The following is a 13,515-nucleotide window of genomic DNA, read 5'->3' as shown; positions in this document are numbered from 1 at the left end:
AAACAGGTTGGCAGTTCCTGGTGCCTTCCAGACCAGTGCCTGCCCTCTCCTCTGCTTGTGGTACAGGCCTTTGACCTATTGGAGATGGGAGAAGCCCCAAAGAAATTCAAGATCACTTTCAGGCTTCCTTGACCCAAGGCCTGTGGGAAGGCTTGTGCCCTGGGATGCTTGGGGTAAAATGTAACATCTGGCCTTCTCTGAGTCCCTCTCACTGCAGACCTGGCCTGACATCCTGCTGGCCTTGCTGGTTTCCTTCTGCCCCTCATGAAGTCCCTCCTTGCTGGCTTTCTCCTGTGCCAAGGGGCCCAGCTTCCTCCCCAAGCATCTCTGTTGCTTCCCCCTTTGCCTGGCTCCCTCCTCTCCCCAGGCTCCCTGAAGGATGGCCACTGGCTCTGTAGGTTTCACAGGCACCTGGGACACTGTCACACGGTGGGGGAGTTTGCGCCACGTCCCATCTCCAGCCAATGCTTTTCTCCCTCTACCTAAAGGCTTTTTTCCTTTCAAAAATTTTAAATTAGCATACAGAAAGATTGAGTCTTTGGGTATACAGTTTACCAGTTTTTAACACATGTACCGATTCATGTAACCACCACTATACTTCCAAATTCCTAAAATCTCCTGTGCCACTCCTTTGTAGTCATGCCCCCTTCCCCTTGGCAGCCACTGCTCTGTTCTCCAACATTCCAACAAAGATTTTTTGGCCACATTGTGTGCATCTTCTGAGAAATGTTGTTGGTACCTTCGGACGTAGAATAAAGACATGCAAATCACCTCCACTCTCCTGAAGCCTCCCATCTTCCTTGGGATCACAGGCATATGTCACCATGCCCAGCTAATTTTTGTATTTTTGGTAGAGATGGGGGTTCACCCTGTTGGCCAGGTTGGTCTTGAACTCCTGACCTCAGGTGATCAGCCTCCCAAAGTGCTGGGATTGCAGGTGTGAGCCACTGCTCCCCGCCTTATTTTTTGAAGTCTTGGTACACCTTTAAAAAAAAAAGAAGCAGCAGGCTGGCTGCAGTGGCTCACACCTGTAATCCTAGCACTTTCGGAGGCCGAGGTGGGAGGCTCCTTGCTTGAGCCCAGGAGTTCCAGACCAGTCTGAGCAACATGGCGAAACCCCATCTCTACAAAAAGTACAAAAATTAGCCAGGTGTGGTAGCAAGCCCCTGTAGTCCCAGCTACTCAGAGGCTGAGGTGGGAGGATCACTTTTACTTAGGTAAGCAGGCGTTGCAGTGAGCCTAGATGTGCCCCTGCACTCCAGCCTGGGGGACAGAGCAGGACTCTGTCTCAAAAGGAAAAAAAAAAAAGCAACAGCTTAGTTTTGTTCCAGAAGATTATTTGCAAACGTCAGTAAGAATCCATGCATCATTCCTGTTTAATCGGTGTAAAACAAGGGTGGCTGTCGGGGTTTGTCCGCGTGGAGGAATGAGGACCACTGTCCGTTGGCCCACAGATACATGCATGCCCTTAGTGGGTCAGCTTCTGGGAATACACCAGCGTCTGTAGAGCTAAGGATTTACCATATGCCTTGTCCTCAGAAAAATCCACTTCCCCTGCCCGTGTCGCCCTGATTACTGTAACAGCTTCAATGCATGAACCAGATTGTTCTCATTTAATGAAGTGTTGACTTTGGGGTCTCCAGGATAACTTGCAGTTGCCCAATTTCCTGGTGAATTTTCAGGTTTTCTAGTGGTTTGGAGACATGAATGAACTCAGGATATTTTTTAAGGTAAATAAAGTCTGTGAAGTGTGATTTACTTTCTTGGTTTTTGGCGCCAGAACTTGAAGTGATGGGCCCTAGCTCGAGGGGCACGGAAGTCAGTCTGAAAGCTGCAGTTATCTTTGCAGGAGGAAGAAGCTGGGCTCTGAGCTGTGAGCAAGGGAGGTGCTTCGGGGCCAGCGGGGCAGCTTCACTGAGCTGGGAGCTCTCCTGCCTGCCCGAGGCTTGCTTCCCTGCCTCCTGGGATGGGGATGGCTGGCCTCAAAGGAAGGGAAAGATTGCTGTTGGCAACCCTGTGGTGTTGGTCTCTGGTCTGGGGAGCCAGGTTAACACGTGAAGCTCGAGGAGCACAGAAGTCCCTGTATCTGTCTTTGTGCAGATTTGGTCCAGGGTAAAAGGATGAGAGTGCCTTTCCACACTGTGGCCTGTGGGTTTGTGGTGATTAACTTGCGGTGGGGCCTGCACTCTAGGGTCATCCACTTGGTCAGGTTGGTGCCAGGATGCTGGCCTGAGAGCAGGAGCCAGGGCTGGAAGCAGGCCTGGGCGTGGCTGGGTCTTTCGAGGGAGAGCTCAGAGGCTTCTGGTGATCAAACAGAGCTGGAGGGGGAGCCAGGGAAACAGTCCCACGTGGGAAACAGAGGCTAAGGGTCTAGCGAGGCAGGCCCAGCAAGGTAAGCCAGGTGTTGGGCCACAGGCCTGGTGGTCCGCCCTCAAAAAAGAGGGTTGGAGAGCAGCCCCTTGAAGTTCCCCCAAAAGTTGAGATTAAAAAAAAAAATCAGAATGCACATGCCTAGCTGGGCGTGGTGATGCGCACCTGTAGTCCCAGCTACTCTGCGGGCTGAGGCAGGAGGGTTCCTTGAGCCCAGGAGTTTGAGGCTGCAGTAAGCTATGATTACGCCACCGCACCCCACCCTGAGCAACAGAGGGAGACCCTCTCTCAAAAAAAATTAAAAATAAATTAAAAAAAAGAAAGTCTACATGCCTGACTTCTGTGCCCAGAATCTCTGGACATGGGGCCCTGGAACATACATTTATTCAAAGCTCCCTTTTAAAAGTTGGTACACAGGTAGGGTGGCCGCAGTGGGGTCCCAGGCTGCTCTGTGGATCCAGGCAGAAGGCAGCCCCTGCTGGAAGGTCAGGCACTACTTTACCCAAGCCAGGCCACCCCTTATTAAACACCAGCTTCACTCGAACAATGGTTCTCAAATTTTCTTGGTCTCTGAAGATGTATTTTCTCTATTTTTAGCCAAATGGAATGATTTTAGTCCATCATGGGTGAAACCTTCTGATATTCTTTAGTCCCCATGGAGGACTTTCTTGTTTCTCCTTTAAGACCATCTCTGGGGTCATGTTGGGTTGCCTTGGCGGTGTTTGAGTCTCTGCCACAGGGACACTGATTGATAAGGACCTGAGTTGCGGTATGCCCTGTTTTGTGTAGCAGCTGTCGGTTTGTTTCTGGAATGAGACTGAGCTTCTGGAAGTCTGGGCATTTGGTTCTGATTCACCTTTGAGCTCCTGGCATGGAGGAGCTTTGTAACACAAGCTTCCTGAATTGATGTTTTAGTGAAAGGGAGAAAAGTCCTTTTCAGCTCCCTTTTTCCCACCATTCCCCGCTGTTCATCAGAATTACTCATCCACACATAGCTAGTAAAGGGCACCGTAGACTGAACCTGTAGGAAACCAGACTCCAGGCAGCCCCAGAGCATGCTCCCTAGAACCACTAAAATAAACACAAAATGCACTCTCGCCGGATTCTGAGAAGGAAAGGCCCTCCAAGGTCGTAGGGTCCAGTGGCTCTCAACCCTGGCTGCACATTTGAATCATCTGGGGAGCTTTTTAGAAATGGTCATGCCCAGCCTCCACCCACAAAGATTTTGATTCAACTGGTCTGGGGTGGGGCCCAGGCTTTGCTGGAATTTTCTGAAAGCTCCCCAGGGGCTTCTAATATGCAGCCAAGTTTGTAAACCACTGCTCTAGTTGAAAGCTCCTCACTGAATATCTGAATGAAAGGATTAAATAGATCCCTGCCTGGTGAGGTATTGGCCCCCTCCCCCATAAGACCATGGGCTGGTGGTAGAGTTGCCAGCAGTTCATTCCCGGATTCCCTATGCCCCTCCATCACCCAGTCCCATCATCCGACAAACCTACCTCGGACCATCCCTCCTGCCCGACCAGAAGCAGACTCCAAACAGAATCTAATTTCACATCCATCAGTGGGCAAACATTAAAGGATGTAATAAGCTCCAAAGTAAGATCTCCTTGTTTCAGGCCATACGTTTGATTTTGAATATTGTATTTTTGTATTAATTTGTTAGGGCTGCCATAACAAAGTACCCCACGCTAGGTGGCTTAAACAACAGAAAGAGTCATTGTCTCACAGTTCTGGAGGCTGGAAGTCCGAGATCAAGGTGTCAGCAGGATCGGTTCCCTCTGAGGCTGTGTGGGAGGGATCTGCTCCAGGCCTCTCTCCTTGGCTTGTAGGGGGCTGCCTTCTCCCAGTGTATTCATACAGTCTTCCCTCTGTAGGTGTCTGTCTCTGTTCCTGCTTTTTATAAGGACAGGAGTCCTATTGGATTAGGGCTTACTCTAATGACCTCATTTAACTTGATTATCTCCTCCTGTGGATACAGGGTCTCCACATAGAATAGGTACATAGTACACCCTGTCTCCACATAAGGTCACCATCTGAGGTGTCCCGGGGGTTAGGACTCCAACATAACTTTTTTTGCTGGGGGTCTGTGAGGGGATTCAATTCAACCCATAACAAATATCTTCCAAGCTAGCCACTTTGACTGCAGCCTTTAACGGGTAGCTGCATTTTTTTTTTCCTTACACCCACTCTCGCCCTCGAGTTGCTCAAAACACGGAGCCCAGGGCTGGTTGCCTATCAGCGTTCAGTGTGAACCTGCCCACTGGCTGGCGTCTGCTCCCTGGCTTCTGGGTACACTCGGAGGATGATTGTTTGCATTCGGGCTCCTCCAGAGATGAATATAATTCAGCATCCCTAATTTCCTCACAGTGGCAGCAGTGGCTGAAGGGAGAGGTGAACTGTGAGGGGTGGGCCCACCTTGCCTGAGATGAAGGCTGGGATCAAGGGCTGGTGTTAAACTTCAGCTGGAGCGGATTGTGAAAATCCTTTGGACAAGAGGGATTTGTTTTAAAGAGAGGCTACTTTGGAATGGACATGGATTCTCGCTAGTGAACAGGTGAGGGAGTGGCAGGAATATGGGGAGAGGAGGCAGCTTTCCGTTCCCATGGCTATTCTGTATCAACCGCTGGGGTCAGAGGCTCTCAGCCGGAGTCTACCCACAGACAGAATTCAGGGAAGCTCCAAAAACCTGAATGGAAAGAAATTACATTTTATTTTTACTAACTGAAAATTTGCATTTTCTTCAATTATGAAGGTAGGCTATAAACCACAGGGACATTAACCGTACCCATGACTGTCACCAATAGCAATTGCTATTTTAAAAATGTTTGTGGGTACATAGTACAGCTATGTATTTATGGGTACATGAAAGCAAAGTTAATTTTTTACAGCATGGTAGAGTCGTTGTAGATGTCTTGATATACTGTTATCCTTAGCAATTCTTAATACTTCAGAATTAAGGTTGTTATGAGATTTGCTGCTAGGTCTTATTTAATATGTTAATTAAATATTACCATGGTGGAATATTTAAAATATTTTGATAACTGCATCTTACTGTAATTGGTTTCCTTTGCAATACTGTGTATTTAATTTGTGCATTAAGCATCATTCTGAGGAGGCCTCTGTGGGCTTCCCTATCCTACTGAGGAGGGGTCTGTGGCACTGACGAGGATAGGGATCCTTGGTTTGCATTTATAGTAACTGTTTCCTGTTCCCAGTCAGTGAATAAATCCTGTAAATGGAGATAACTCTAGATTACAGTCTTGACCATTGCTTGATTTATTAATAAATTTACAGCTCTTCTTTTTGGCTCCTTGAGGCTAAGCCATATGTGTGCATGTGTGTGTGCCAGTGTAGACTAGGGCTTGCCTTCTTTTCAAAGACATCAGAGATTAGGTAGAAGCTTTTGAACAAGCCCAGCCTTAAATCTGCCCTCCAGTCCTGTTGGATCCTTTTTGGGAAAGCTGGTTCCTGTCCCTGGCCAGTCAGTCTCAAGTGAGTGGGGCTGAGAGGAGCTGTGGGCAAAATAACCGCCCACTCCCTCCAGAGTTACATGCCCTGAGACATGACCTTCTGGGTCACTCTGGAAATGTGCAAACCCTGTTCCAGTGCCCAAGTGGCCTGTGTTGGAGACACTGAGGCTGGTTGGCTGACAACGCTAAAGCTGGGGTTGGAAGACCTGTTTGGGGCGGCCTGGAAAAACATGTATGGTGCCAGATCATGGGCCCTGGTTGATGTGAAAATAAAATCTGATATAGATCTAGGTTTATGGAACCTGGTTTGTTTTTTGTTTTATTTCTTATTTTTAAATAATGATAGATTTAGGTAGTTGCAAAAATAGGACATAAGATTCGGGAGAACTCCTTCCTCCAGCTTCCCCAGTGGTGTCATCTTATGTAGCTGAAGTTCAATATCAAAACTAGAACATCGCCACTGGCACATTACTGTTAACTAGACTACAGACCTTCAGTCCTCACTATTCTTCATGTTTTCTGTGTGTGTGTGTGTGTGTGTGTGTGTGTGTGTGTGTGTAGTTTGCATGGACAGGTCTATGCAGTTTTATCCCATGTATACATTTGTGTCACTAACACCACAATCAGATACAGAGCTCTTTTATGGAACATATTTTAAAACCTGATCGGGAATCAAATGGCAATGAGTTTGCATCAGTTCTGTTTAGCCTCAGGTCACAGTGGTGGTTGTAACATCTGCCTCCTGAGTCACCTGTCTGGTCAGCCTTGGGGCTGGAGGTAGTGATTTGACAGTAGGGCTGAGCCCCAGAGCATTTGGAGTCCAGTGCTAGATGGGCTATTTACAGGGCTCAGCCTGGATCTGGAGCACTGCAGCAGGAGTCTTGGGTGCCAGTGGCCTCTTGCTTCACAGGCACAAGCACTCTGGGGTTAGACCTTGGGAGCAGAGTCTGTTTCTCTGGGCTGGAGAGCAGGAATAATGTGAGTGAGGGACAGGCACAAGGGTACCAGCTGGGTTCTCAAGGGTTCAGAGAAGAGCTCCAGGCCTCATAGGCAATGAGGGGACAGGTCGGGAATAAATAGAGATGCCTTGACTAGACATGGGAGGCGTGGTAAGGGTTGTAGGGTAAAGTCGTAGCCTAGTGGGCATGAGAGTACCCAGGAGCCCTGCCCCATCCTTCCTATGCACACTGGAACTGACTGTGCTGAGTACAGTCAGATCAGACACCACTGCTGGGCATGGCTTCCTGCAGCCTATAATGTGAGATCCGATTACCACAGTAGATGGGAAGGCATTTGATACAAATCCCAGAGCACACTCAAAACTAAGGTGGTGGTTCTGTCCCAAAGCTGCTCATGTGTCGATTGTCTCTTTAGCACCTCTCAGTTAACCAGGACATCTGATTAAGTGGAAAGCTACATTCTCCAACCACAAAGGATAATAGTGTTCATACCGTGTCTGGGTTTTATGGTTTTAGATATCTGGCAATGCTAGTGCATGTATTTCTATTTTTATTTTTTGTTTGTCGTTTTTTCCAGTGTCCTTGGTTAAAGTTTTTAGCCAGGCACTTACCTTCATAGTCAGAGATAATGCCTGTTCTACACCTGCAAGTATCATTCTCCTGCCCCACCTTTTCTCCTGGCTGATTCCAGCAATGTGGGACTGCCTAGGGCGTAAGGGGCTAGCACATAGCACAAAACCAGCTCCCAAGAGCAAGTAGTTGGGTACAACCACTATGGAAAACAGTATGGAGGTTCCTCAAAAAACAAAAAATTAATTAAAATGTAAAGAATTATATGATTGTGCAATCTCATTACTGGGTATATATCCAAAAAAATTGTGAAATCACTGTCAAAGAGACCATCTGTACCCCCACGTTCACTGCAGCACTATTCTCAATAGCCAAGTTACAGAAACAACCTGAGTGTCCATCGACGGATGGGTGGCTAAAAGAAGGTGGGCTCTGCACACAATGGAATATCATTTAGCTTTTTAAAATAAGGAGCCGGGCACGGTGGTTCATGCCTGTATTCCCCAGCACTTTGGGAGGCTGAGGCAGGCAGATCACTTGAACCCAGAAGTTCGCGACCAGCCTGGCCAACACAGTGAGACCCCGTATCTAAGAAAAATACAAAAATAAGCTGAGCATGGTGGCACGCGTCCGTAGTTCCAGCTACTCGGGAGACTGAGGTGGGAGGATCACTTGAGCCCAGGAGTTCGAGGCTGCAGTAAGCTGAGATCCTGCCACTGTACTCCAGGTTGGGCGACAGAACGAGAGACCCTGTTTCAAAAAAATAAATAAGGAGAAGGAAATCCTGCTGTTTGTGACAACAAATGGATGGGCCTGGAGGACATAATGCTAAGTGAAATAAACTAGTCACAGGACAAATATTATATGATTCTACTTATATGTGGAATCGAAAATAGTCAAACTTAATAGAACGTTGGTTGCCAGGGAATGGGGGAAGAAGGAAATGTGTTGTTCAGTGGGTGTAAAGTTACACATATGAGATGAGTCAAGTCTACAGCTTTGCTGTACAATATAGTGCCTCTAGTTTAGAGTTGGGCACTTACAATTTTATTAAGAGGGTAGATCTCATGTTAAGTGTTCTCACCAAACACACACACACACACACACACACACACACACACACACACACGCAAAGGGACACATGGAAGCTTTTGGAGGTGATGATATGTTTATTACCCTGACATGGTGATGGTATCGTGGCTGTATGCACATGTTCAAACTCATGAAATTATCTATATTAAATATGTGCAGTTTTTTGGTATACCAATCATATCTCAACAAAACTGTAAAAAAAAAAAAAAAAAAAGAGTAAGTGTGGGAACAGTGAAGATGGAGAAGGAGGGGTAGGGGTGGTTTAACCAGGCAGGCCCCACACTGTCCCTGAGGGGGACATCCCAGGTAGTATGGGGGTGTCGGAGAGCGGGGAGCTGGGTATTGCCGAGTCTGAGCACCATCCACTGCTTGGTAGAGCTGCGTGGACCGAACCTGGGAGCTGCAGCCCCAGGCAGGCTATCAGAGGAGGGCCACAGGTCCATCTCCATCTGTAAATACAACTTTTTTTTTTTTTTTTGAGACAGAGTCTCACTCTGTCATCTAGGCTGGTGTGCAGTGGCACGATCTTGGCTCACTGCAACCTCCGCCTCCCGGGTTCAAATGATTCTCTTGCCTCAGCCTCCTGCATAGCTGGGACTACAGGCTCCCACTACCACGCCCGGCTAATTTTTGTATTTTTAGTAGAGACAGAGTCACCATGTTGGTCAGGCTGGTCTCAAACTAATGACCTCAAGTGATCCACCCACCTCGGCCTTCCAAAGTGCAGGGATTACAGGTGTGAGCCATTGCACCCCGGCTAAATACGATTTTTGAAACTAAACTTGTGTCAGGAGGACAGGGTTGCTGCAATCCCAGGACAGAATAAATCTGATTGAGAACCTCCTGCCTCTATTTCCTCCATTCAACTTCCCTTGCCCATTAGTATCAGTTTCATCTTCCAAAAACACCATCATTTCATAACTTCATTTCTAGGAAAGCCACAATTGCTGCTTTTCACTTCACACACCAAGTCTAAACTTCCCTGTGTAACTCTCAAAGCTTTCCCCGTCTGATCTCACTTTGTCAGGTCAGCCTTCCTTCTTAGCAGTCCTTCATTCAGCAGTCTTTGAACCTTCCCCATTGAATACACCTAGTACACTTCTACCTCCTTCCAGACTCTACCCCGCAGGATGCTGGCCTGTCAACATTGGCTTTGATGACCTGACCTGAGCTCCAGATTAGCCTGCTGTCTGCAGTTTCTTTTCTTTTCTTTTCTTTTTTTTTTTTAATGAGATGGAGTTTTGCTCTATTGCCCAGGCTGGAGTACAGTGGTGCAGTCATAGCTCACTGCAACCTCAAACTCCTGGGCCCAAGTGATCCTCCCATCTCAGCCTCCCAAAGTGCGTATTTTCTCATATGTACCTCACAATCGAACACAAATGCCTTATTATAGGATGTATTGTCTTAAAACTGCTACATGTCATTTATCTATGTGTGATTAGTGAACAAGATGAAGCATATTGTGTTGGTCCCTAATTGTTTCAGTGCAGAGGCCTTGTCTCCCTAGCCAAGGGGAGGGGAGGGACTTTTAACCAAGGTTGCATTTTTTGGTCCGCCTTGGGCACCTGTGCTGCCATGTACCTGCATCTGTGCTGGCTGGATGACAGTACAACCAGCTCCCATGATGCAGGGCCACACAGCCCTGGTCTGCGTTCTTCCTTGGCAGATTCTTCCAGCACAGACTGGAATTTATAGTTATGGCAGTCATTAGCCTGGAATGCAAGGGGCTGGCAATCAGGATTGTTTAAGCTAATGTTTAGGTTTTACTTGGGCACAAGATAGTTAAACTCATTTTGAGATAACTGTGAAAGATCCAAATTGAAAAAGAGCCAACAATACTTTCTTGTTACTAAAAGTTGATATCGCATAAACCTGCCTTTTGCAAACTTGGATCTAGAGCATGACAAGATAGCCTTGAAAGATGAATATTTCAGAGAGAGGAGGATGAGATCCCAAGGGCCAGCAGTGTGCTCACTCTCGGGAATAGCTCCTGCAGCCCAGTGAGTAGAGTTGTGTGCCCTGCCTTCCCTTCATTGTGGAGCTGACTTCGCTCTGCTGGATCATCTTAGGGTTGGGGCAGAGACTGTATCTTCCATAGGTGGATTTCATTTTCAGAAGCATCAAGCCTGGCATTTTCAACAAAGTGAGCAATCTTTGACTGTAAAATCAAGTCCATTTTGGAGGAACAAAAGTCATACATATTCATCAAAAGAAAATTGAGCAATATAGAAAATTGAGATATAAAAAAATTTAAGGAACAAATAGCTATGCTCAGGGTTTGGAGTGCCAAATCATGGGTTTGTTCCTGGTGCCATGTCACTGTGTTCTAAAACAAGCCAGAGCCTCCAATGATAATCAGTAGCTCTTCCTTGGTTCCTTTTGCCACTGCCTTCCTGCTGTTATCCAAAGACTTCTTCCCGGCTTCCGCCTACCCCGCCCGGGCTGCCAGACCGGAAGCACTCCGCTCTACCTGGATTCTGCTCCTCTGGGTTGGAACCCGGGCGCTGCCAAGATGCCGGCTTACCACTCTTCTCTCATGGATCCTGACACCAAACTCATCGGAAACATGGCACTGTTACCTATCAGAAGTCAATTCAAAGGACCTGCACCCAGAGAGACAAAAGATACAGATATTGTGGATGAAGCCATCTATTACTTCCAGGCCAATGTCTTCTTCAAAAACTATGAAATTAAGAATGAAGCTGATAGGACCTTGATATATATAACTCTCTACATTTCTGAATGTCTGAAGAAACTCCAAAAGTGCAATTCCAAAAGCCAAGGTGAGAAAGAAATGTATACATTGGGAATCACTAATTTTCCCATTCCTGGAGAGCCTGGTTTTCCACTTAACGCAATTTATGCCAAACCTACAAACAAACAGGAAGATGAAGTGATGAGAGCCTGTTTACAACAGCTAAGGCAAGAGACTGGACTGAGACTTTGTGAGATAGTTTTTGACCCTCAGAATGATAAACCTAGCAAGTGGTGGACTTGCTTTGTGAGGAGACAGTTCATGAACAAGAGTCTTTCAGGACCTGGACAGTGAAGGGAACCCAGGCAGCCACCGTCTCCAGAGCCCTGGGCAGCATTTTCCAGTGAGATGTACACAATCTTTTGCCTTTATTTCGTGAAGTTTTATAAAGAAGAGAGAAGAGCGTGTCTTTACTTGAAAAACTCTTGATCGGTAATTTGGATGGGAGACAAGAAAGTGGGTTATCAAGGGTGATTTGAAGTTTTCTGCAGCATTAAGCTGGCGCTTAATAAGAATAAGTCATAATAAAGAAATTTCTAACATTCCATGTAAGAAAAACAAACAAACAAAAAACAAACAAAAAAGACTTCTTCCCTTATTGTAAAGGGAGAGGGTTCTCTCTGATTCTTCCTCTCTCTCTCGCTCTCTCTCTCTCTTGCTCTTTCTCTCTCTCTCTTGCTCTTTCTCTCTCTCTCTTGCTCTTTCTCTCTCTCTCTTGCTCTTTCTCTCTCTCTCTTGCTCTTTCTCTCTCTCTCTTGCTCTTTCTCTCTCTCTGCTAATTGGAGAAACTTCTGTTTCATAAAGATCTTAGTACCTGGACATCCCAGGAAAGAAAAATGGTGCCCAGGAAACCCACTCAGAGTGGAGTTTTGAAAGTGAGTTTTTCCTGTCTGCCCAGGAAGCCAGCACATAGTAGGTGTGATGTAGTCTCCCTTGCTGCAGCCACTCCCCGACTGGAACCACAACAGGAGGACAACAGGTGGGCTGTGGACAAAAGAATTTCCTTGGATTTTCCTGCCTAGGGACATCTTGGAAAATGTACTTCTTGAAATTAGTTCTGTAGCCACTTGTCAAAGGAATAATGAGGCTGTTGGTTTTTTTTTTTTTTTTTTTTTTTTTTTTTTTTTTTTTTTTTTTTTTTTTGAGGCGGAGTCTCGCTCTGTCGCCCGGACTGGAGTGCAGTGGCCGGATCTCAGCTCACTGCAAGCTCCGCCTCCCGGGTTTGCGCCATTCTCCCACCTCAGCCTCCCGAGTAGCTGGGACTACAGGCGCCCGCCACCTCGCCCGGCTAGTTTTTGTATTTTTAGTAGAGACGGGGTTTCACTGTGTTAGCCAGGATGGTCTCGATCTCCTGACCCCGTGATCCGCCCGTCTCGGCCTCCCAAAGTGCTGGGATTACAGGGCTGTTGGTTTTTTAGACTGGGAAGGTGCCTGTTCTCATGCTGCTAATAAAGACATACCTGAGACTGGGTAATTTATAAAGAAAAAAGGGTTAATGAACTCACAGTTCCACGTGGCTGGGGAGGCCTCACAGCCATAGCAGAAGGCAAAGGAGAAGCAGAGGCACGTCTTACATGGTGGCAGGCAAGAGGGCATGTGCAGGGGAACTCCACTTTATAAAATCGTCAGATCTCGTGAGACTTATTCACTCTCACGAGCACAGCACGGGAAAGACCTGCCATCATGATTCAGTTACCTCCCACCGGCTCCCTTCCATGACTCGTGGGAATTATGCGAGCTACAATTCGAGATTTAGGTGGGGTCAGAGCCAAACCACATCAGAAGGATTATGTCAGAATGATTTGGGGGTGCCGTTTTAAAATGCACATCCTGGGCTTCACCCCTGTAATTTCTGCTCCAGATAGGACAGGACTGGGAATCCACAAGAACTTCTAGGGTGATTCTGACCACAGCCAGGCTTGAGAGCTTTGTGGTATGTACTGCTAGTCACATGACTGGGCAGTAGACATAAATGAGATGATCTGCCTTTGTCAGAGACCTTCAGAGCTTCTGTTGTGGGTAAATATTGGGAAGGCCAGGCCTCTTCATAGGGTTCATATGAAATAGCCATTTTTATGAGTCTGAAATAGTTGATGGTTAGCAATTCTATGCAGTTTGACTGATAGACCCTGGAAGTGAGGCTGGCTGGGCCTGGAGTTGACCATCTCCTGCCTGGTAGCTTTGTAGCCTTGGCCAAATAATTTGGACTCTCCAAGCCTCCATCTTGCATCTCCAGAATGGGGATTATGACATCTCCTTTGCCAGATTCTTGTAAAGTGTAGAGTTTACCATGTAC

At 46.9% G+C, this 13,515-nt stretch overlaps 1 protein-coding gene and 1 pseudogene across 3 annotated transcripts in view; both read left to right on the top strand.

Moving 5' to 3' along the window:
• The window catches only part of TCF7L1 (transcription factor 7 like 1), a 175,033-nt gene that overhangs the window by 26,641 nt on the left and 134,877 nt on the right, over window positions 1-13,515 (top strand). The gene's annotated exons all lie outside the window — the stretch shown is intronic.
• LOC104659730 lies at window positions 10,885-11,761 on the top strand (annotated as a pseudogene). Its single transcript, XR_747626.2, has one exon. The product of XR_747626.2 is annotated as an actin-related protein 2/3 complex subunit 3 pseudogene (transcript).

The sequence above is a fragment of the Rhinopithecus roxellana genome, chromosome 17 (genome assembly GCF_007565055.1).
Source record: "Rhinopithecus roxellana isolate Shanxi Qingling chromosome 17, ASM756505v1, whole genome shotgun sequence".
Lineage (NCBI taxonomy): Eukaryota > Metazoa > Chordata > Mammalia > Primates > Cercopithecidae > Rhinopithecus > Rhinopithecus roxellana.
Note: the sequence above shows the minus strand (reverse complement) of the source record. Positions and strands in the feature narration are given on the sequence as shown.